This window comes from Arachis ipaensis, chromosome B9 (genome assembly GCF_059453495.1).
Source record: "Arachis ipaensis isolate K30076 ecotype BB chromosome B9, ASM5945349v1, whole genome shotgun sequence".
In the NCBI taxonomy this organism is placed as follows: Eukaryota; Viridiplantae; Streptophyta; class Magnoliopsida; order Fabales; family Fabaceae; genus Arachis; species Arachis ipaensis.
The window spans coordinates 158,448,731-158,457,187 of record NC_142444.1 but is presented as its reverse complement, the minus strand read 5'-3'; the positions used below and the strand labels follow the sequence as shown (position 1 = coordinate 158,457,187).

The 8,457-nt window shown below is 36.1% G+C and overlaps 1 pseudogene across 1 annotated transcript; it reads left to right on the top strand.

The window, feature by feature from the left end:
- Positions 1–3,691: 3,691 nt before the first annotated feature.
- LOC107632683 (L-type lectin-domain containing receptor kinase VII.1 pseudogene) lies at positions 3,692–5,826 on the top strand (annotated as a pseudogene). The gene is made up of 2 exons (XR_015899221.1): positions 3,692–4,283; positions 4,679–5,826. The product of XR_015899221.1 is annotated as an L-type lectin-domain containing receptor kinase VII.1 pseudogene (transcript).
- The last annotated feature ends 2,631 nt before the right edge of the window (positions 5,827–8,457 follow it).

Sequence of the window (8,457 nt, the reverse complement as noted above, 5' to 3'; positions counted from 1 at the left end):
CTAACCCTTTGTATCATCATCACCATCGCTATACATCTCCCTCTCTCTCACCACCAACCCCACCCCCACTATCCTTTTTTTTTTGTCGTGGATTAAGGTTGACACAAGCCCAACCCGAAGAAGCTGTCCGAGATGCACCCGACCCGAATGACGCGTTCTCTCTCACTGTGATGCCGTTTGAAGCTCTAGCATTAGTCACTGCTCTCTACTCTTTTATTTTGCTACTTGAATCTCCATCATTTTTTGTCTTTACAACTTCCACCCCTTTCGCAAAAGGCAATGATGCTGTGTCATAGAACCTTCTTTGCCCGATTTCGACGGATCAAGTTGGATCTCTCTCAGCCAAAGTTTTGAAAACCGGACCGGTCATTAAACTGCTCTAGTTATTGGTTCACTGGTCTAACCGGTCTAACTGGTAGTTCAACCGAAAAAACCGTTTTAGAATAGAATAATAAATAAATTATAAATAAACATCCTAAAATATAATTATAGTCTAATATAAATTTTAAAATATCTTCGAAATTTAAAACACTACATAAAATATCATCAACCAAATACATATGATCTTATCAAAATCCAAACTCAAAAGTTAAATAGTAAAAAAATATATCTAAACACATAACATAATGTGAAGAGACAACACAATGGTCTGTTCAAGCTTGCATAACTTCCTGAAAAGTAGTACCTTTTCATGGATCTAAACACATACACAAACACAAATAATTATTAATTCAATTTAACAACACTACCCAATTATTTTCTATAACTTAGTCCATATTTTTCAGTTGTTTTGAGAACAACCCTTTTTGTGTAACCTCCAATTATCACGTAAAAGAATCTTTGCCCATATGATATATAAAAGTTCAAGAGTTCCAAATCAACAACAATAAATACCTTAACATTCCCACATATCCAAATCAAAATAACAAGACACAACCCAAAGATTTAGTTGGTAAGAACACAGTCACAAAATGAAGATGTTGAAATTCAAGTTTCTTCAGACTCTTCAGTTGATTTTCTGTGCCAAACACACCATAGCAGAAACAACATAGAACAATCCAAAAAAATATACATAGTCCACATGGAGAAGTCCACCATGCCAGCAACTTTCAATGATCACCACAATTGGTTTGAATCATCATTGCAATCAGTATCAGAATCAGCAGAGATGTTATACACCTACAAGCATGTAGTCCATGGCTTCTCAACAAGGCTAACTAACTAAGAAGCCGAGGTGCTCTCGAAGCAACCAGGAATCCTTTCGCTCATGCTGGCAAGATTGAAAATTATCACGTCTGAGCAATTGCTAGCAAGATTTTCACCAATAAAATTTCAAAATCAGCAACAAATAATCAACAAAAACCCAATCAAAAACCATAATTGAAATCAACAAGGCAACACTGCACTAACAGCAGCTCTTAAAGGATACACACAATCAAAAACACCATTATCAATAGCACAACAGACTGAACAGAGCCAGGAATCAAGAATAATCAGCAACAAAATTAAAAAACAGCAACAAATAATCACCCTAAATATGAAATGAATAAATCTATCAAAAAAAAATTCAAACACAGCATACTCATAAATTAAAAAATAGCAGCAGAGTAACAAATCCATTTTAACCAATAATTTCAACAACACAAAATCAATGATTATATTTCCATTCACATTCAGAAATCAGTCTCACTAAACAGAGCATGAAAGGAAGAACTGAAAAACCCTATAAGCAGTGACACTAACCTTTGACGGAGAGCAGGACGACGAAGAGACAACGGCGAGCGGCGAAACGAACCACAGACGACTAACCACACGACGGCGAGCAGCTTGAATCCTCAAACAGAGAAGCCACGGGAGATGGGGACGACGTGCCGAGCTAGAAGAGGATGAGTTCGGTACAGGGGGAAGGAGGAAGGAGTGGAGGCGCCGACAACTACGGACGGCGCGGCAGAACCATTGAAGAAGCTAGGGTTTTGAACGTGCTATTCTGAGTGAGTGAGGTGAATCGCGAAGGAGGGGTGTTGGGGGAAGGGTAGGTGGGTAACGCGTTGGGAGGGTTTCTTTTTTTTTTAAGCAAAACCCAAAACGACGCTGTTTATAAAGAACCGGTCGGTTTCCGATCCGGTTCAACCGTTCGATTTTCGACCGATTCAACGGTTTTCAGACGATTTTCAATTTGACGGTTTTAGACACCAAACCGGACCATTTTCGTCGCCAGTTCTCGGTTGGACCAGTTGAACCGGCCAGTCCAGTCCGGTTTTCAGAACCTTGCTCTCAGCAGAACCAGATCGATCATCCACGGGAGACAGCAACTTTGACAACATCATCAATGGCAGAAGTCAGTTAATTTTTTTTTGCCACTAGATCCTCCTCGACCCGCATTTCCTCATTTGATTCGAAATTGCTCGTTCATCTTTGATTGCCATCTTCCTTCTCAAGTATGTGATGTGCTACTCATTCCTGATAACTTTGAGAAAAACAAATAAATGAGAGTAGAAAAACAAAAGATTAATTTACAGATATTAGTGGGGTTTTACTTCTAGCAATTGAGAACATCAGGAGCTAAGAGATCGATCTAGAAGGTTGAAAATAATGTGGATGTGGCCTTGACAGTGGCGATCGTAGACAGTGGTGTAGTGGAGGAGAGAAGGGTCATGGTGGGCGGTGAGAATGGTCACCGTGGTGAACGGCAGTGAAGAGGCCATGCTCGTGGTTGTCTTCTCTGCAATATGAGAGAGAAAGAGAAAGGGTGTGTGTAGCGATTATGATGGTGATGCAGGGGTTAGTGGTGAGGGTTTTTTTTTTTAAATTTTTGTTTAAGGGCAAAATGGTCCGAAAAATATTATTCATGAATAAAAGGATGATTTTACAAGGTTTTGTAATGTTGAGAATGATTTTAATAAAAAAAAGATGGGAGACAATTTTGATTTTGACCCAAAACTTAAAAACGAAAAAAGTACTTAACCCAAATTAAAATGATATGAATGGTTAATATGGTAAAATTATTTGGGAGAGAATTAAAACAAGATAAACACAACTTTTAGAATGCTCAATAATATATAAGTAGAAATTTATTTATGTTTTGTCATGTAATTTTAATTTATTTATTTGAGGGTCTATTATTATGTCTTAATTGTTACTTTTTTAAAATATTTTAGTATGATGTATATTTTATTTAATTTGTGTTTATTTTTAATAATATTATTAAAAGAGATAATTCGCAAATTGAATTCTCTCTCCCCGACTTTATATCTATAACAACTGTTTAAAAAATAATTCAAATTAGGAGGTCACTTACATAAAGACACAAAAAATGTCTTTTTTTAAAGACATTCATACGTGGCATAATATGATTGGACATTTTTATTAAACCGGTTAATAAGCTATTTTTTAATAATTCAAAATAAAATCGGTTTATTAGAGAAAAATAATAAACCTAATTATCCGTATTATAATTATTAGATTCGATTTGTTCGATCAATTTACACAATATAAACTGAATTATATTTGAATTTTTTATAAAAAGACAAATATATCCTTAATTTTTTATTTTACAAATATTTAAATCTTTAATAATTTAAAAATACAATTAAATCCCTATTAAAAAAAATTCTAACCCTAACCCCTTATCCTGCCCAAGCCCAAATTCAAGCCTAAAGGTGAAATGGTGAAATAATTTGCAACCCCCTGAGATTCTCCCAAACTCACTCGATCATGCTCAAACCTGGAAAGAAGGGATGTTCTCGGTAATACAATTCATCAATTCCCAGATTCAAAGTCGCAATCTTTGGAGAATTTACAGGAACTTACAGCAGGTAAAGTGGCTGCTAATCTTGAAAGCCCCAGGTCTGTGATGACTCACTGCAGTGCTGATAGATTTATGTTGAGAAGGCATTCCTCAAGCCAAGTTCTTCCTTCTGGAAGTAAGAGACTCTGGTGAAAGATGTTTCTCTGGAGCCATAGGAACATACATAGACCTATTTCAAGCAAATCAACACAGGTGAATCCTGGTGTGGCTGTAACGCACAATCCATACGGGTACTCTTCCGACACCCTTGAACCGAAGCACAAGCAGTCACCAGGAAATGTGGAATGGTAAGTAGTATTGTATTCCATTCATTACGATTAATCACACGAAACCTTACCAGTTACCAATTACGAACGTGAGTGTGATTCAGAAGATAGACGAGAGGATATTTCGGTTGAGTAAGAACAAGGCTTCTTCGAAATCTGCAGCTGATACAAGATTTGAGTTCTGATTCTCTCATTTTAAGGCTCTTCAGGTAATTTAATTTAATTTTTATTTTTCCCTTATTCTTCCATTTACGTATGCTAATGCAATAGTGTGTGAAGTAGAGTTCTGTTTTTTTTTTTTCACGTTAGGTTAATACGCTTTGTATTTTCGCAATTGTTGATTCGCGGTGATGAACTGATTATGCGTTTGGTGCGGAATTTGCAATGCAAGCCTCAGAATCTTAGATCCTACTATTGTAATTTAGAAACAGCGAAAACTAGTGCTTTATTTGTTGAATTTTATCAAAGAAGAGGAAATTTATTATGTGAAGAAGCTTAGTATTTTGGAAATGGATGATAATTAATTAAGGTGAACTAAAGTGAAGTTGTTCTGTTTAGCTATAATATAGAATCCTTGAGACTTGAATGCTTTATCAAATGCAAGGGTGTTCTAAGAGGCGGCGCAGAGGTGGCAGTGAAGCGAATATCACAAGAGAATGACGGCGTGAGAGAGTTCCTAGCAGAAATTTCAAGCCTTGGAAGATTGAAGCAGAGAAACTTGGTTGCTCTGAGAGGATGGTGCAAGAAAGACATGGGAAATTTCTTGTTAGTTTATGAATACATGGATAATGGGAGTTTGGATAAGAGAGTGTTTTGTGATGAGAGCATGATGCTGAACTGTGAAGAGAGAATAAGAAATATCAAAGGTGTGGCCTTTGCTGTGTTGTATTTGCATGAAGGTTGGGAAGAACAAGTTCTGCATAGGGACATCAAAGCCAGCAATGTGTTACTTGATAAGGATATGAATGGAAAGCTTGGAGACTTTGGATTAGCAAGAATGCATAGCCATGGCCAAGTTGCTAGCACAACAAAGTTGGTTGGAACAGTTGGTTACATGGCTCCAGAAGTGATCAAGACTGGACAAGCCTCGACTCGCACGGATGTGTACATGTTTGGAATCTTGATTTTAGAGGTCATGTGTGGAAGGAGGCCTATGGAAGAAGGTAAGCCACCTCTTGTGGAGCTTGTGTGGGGACTAATGGTTAAAGGGGAACTAATGAATGCACTTGATGAGAGGTTAAGTGCTAAAGGAGACTTCAATCTGCAACAAGTTGAGAAGGTTCTTCAGTTGGGATTGTTGTGTGCATACCCTGAACCAAAATCAAGACCAAACATGAGACAAGTTGTGAGTATTTTAGAAGGGAACAATGAGGGAGGAGAAGAATCAGAGAATGAGAATGCGGATACTTGTTTGCTTCTAAAGTTGAAATCTGGGGATATTTTTTCTGAGTATTCTAATTATTTTAGCTATTCAACACACCCAACATTTGAAGATATTCGCCAGTCTAATACTTCTTCAATGTCTCTTACTTGGTCTAAATCTGTAGTTGAGGGTAGATGAATCTTTTCCCATCAATGCAATTATGGAGATGATGTGTTTAGGTGATGAATTTTTTGATCCATTTTATCACATTATATATTGATGTAAATAATGTATCAGAGCATAAATGAATTGATGAACATATGATTGTGATCTAGTAATTCTTTTTAAACTCCTTGATTATATTATTGAGGACATTTTCATAGAAGAAATCCGGCTGTCAATTTTTTTTCATATTACATGATGAGGAATGTTTAGCCTTTCTTTGGTTAACGTAAAGAAGCAAAATAAGCACAATGTTTTATTTATTTATTTATTTATTTATTTTTATGATGTCTTAAGATTGCTGTTAGGTGAAAATTTTTGCTTAGTCTGCACCTAATAAGCTAAAGAAAAGAAAGATACACATTACATAACCAAGAAAAAGAAAACGTGATCATTCATCATTCATTCAACTTGAGATTTGTCAACAAACTACTCATATATAAACCTTAGACAAGTATTATATCAATTTCTAGTTTTTCTATGGTCTTCATTGTATTTTGTTTTCTCTTGAATGACAATACGTAAATTAATTAGTTTTTTTTTTTTTTTAAAAAGTCTTATTATCTAGTCCATGTCAAATGGTTTAAATATCAGAAGGCCACATTCCATAATATTGAATGACTACAAGTGACATGTTAAAAGTAAGCAAAGATGATTTATCTTTAAGTTCTAAAGTAGTTGTAATCAAGGGGGGAAATGTCTAAATCACCAAAATTATACTCTTTTTATCCAAATTTTGCTGCTAAAAAAGTTGTATGTTGATTTTAGAATTGTTTTCAATAGTAATTCAGTGTGCGGGGAAATAAAGGAAATAGATGGTTCTGTTAATAATAACAAATGCTGATTTTCTTGTTTGTAGGTACCCAAGGGATGGGAAGCTCTTTGTTAATGTTGTTTCGGTAGAAAGTGGTAAAGCTATTGCAAAGTCAAGCAAGGTGCTGGTGCAAAATGGGAGTTATCAGTGGTCAGATAAACACATTGAAATTATAAACACATAATAAAGTCATAAAAAAGTTAATTACAATTAAAGACTTTGTTGGCATTATCCATTGAAGCTGTACTCTCTGATTTTTTACAATGAAGCAAAGCTACAGATTTGTACTTGATTGATTCTCCTATACATATCTCTAAATGTATTTACACAGCATGACTCAAAACCACGACGAAACAAAGCCTCCTTCTAAGCAATGGGTTTGTCAAAAAGCTTAACATCCATGTTCACATTCTAATACTTCTTTCCTCCTATTTGCTATCATAAACCAGGTTCATGAGCCCAAAAAGCATCTGAATCCGGACAAAAGAGAGAAAAATCGTGGATTTCTCTATTTGCTATGTGCCAATTGACAAAGCGAGCTTGTATCGACTTGAACAGAAAAAGGATGACCGGAAAAAGACAGCATTTATCATCTTCCCTGCAAGATCATATCCAAACTTGAAAACAAGGACCAACATAAAATATACTAGAAGCAAAGCAGAAAGCCCATCTAAAAGCAGTTTCTCAAAGGAATAAATAAATGGAGTTATTAAAATTTTTCTTCTTTCATCACAAAGACAGTGCTTTATCTGTGATAACTCAAAACTCCAGGAACAAAAAATTATGAGGGGCATCCAGCAGTTATTGGCAAGTGGTGGGCTACTGGAAAGAAATAGATAGAAGCTACAAACCCAAATTACCTAAAGTGGATGGGACCTTGGAAATTTGGCATCTCAAGTATTGCTCTATGTTAAAATGTCTATAGTGGACAAATGAAGATGGCACCAATTTACTCAGACCATGCTTACATCAGTACTGTCATAAGCTTACATCTTAGGATTATGCTTGATCTATTAGAACATGTTGTTCATTGGAACCTATATAAATTTTGAAATACCATCCTTCTTTTCCAGAACAAAAAATAAAGCATACTCAAAGTTGTTAGCTATTTTCATTTTTTTTAGTAGATAACATTCTCTCGGTGAAGGTTCTTTACTTGTAGAAAACAACAAATTAAATGCACACAAATTGAGGATTCACCCAAAATTCAAGAATTATGAACATAGAAATCCTATAGGTGTTGACAAAACAACAAAATCAATGTGCTAATGAATTGTAAGTTGAACAAGCATCAAAATATAGCCAAAAGTGCCTCATCCAAGAACAGTGTGCCTAACATTTTCGCAATTTAATCTTTATAGTAGATACAACACATAAATAAAATGCAAAACATTACATAGGCATTCAATCAAGCATGTGGTGTGCAATGCAGAAATTCAGCATAATCAAGCAATTTTCAGCGGAATTCAATCCATAATAGCCATAATCCAACACTTGCAACTTAACAAAGATCTACTAAACTAATCCTAACCTATCTTAACCGCTTAAATCCACTAACAACATGCAAATTCTAACTAACTAACTAATTAAAGAAAATAGACTAGAAAGCAGAGCAAAGAGAGAACCTGAGGTGATGACTAGGGTTCTTGAAGCAGAGAAACGGGAAAAGAATGCAGTGATGATTAGGAGCGTGACCCTTTGACCGAGCCCCTGTCTCGACAGGGCAAGCGCCGGCGCCTCCTGGAAGAGAGTGTCCTCACTGCCACTGAGGAAGGCGTGTATCAGCCCAAGACCAAAGAGACTAGGGCTGCCTATGAGGCCATGCTTAGTGTCATTCAACAGCATCTTGGCCGGCAGCCTCTCAGCATTGTTCGCGGCGCGGCTGATGAGATTCTTGCAGTGCTCAAGAATGATGCTGTTAATAATCCGGATAAGAAGAAGGAAATTGAGAAGCTTTTGAATCCTATTCCTAATCAAGTGTTTG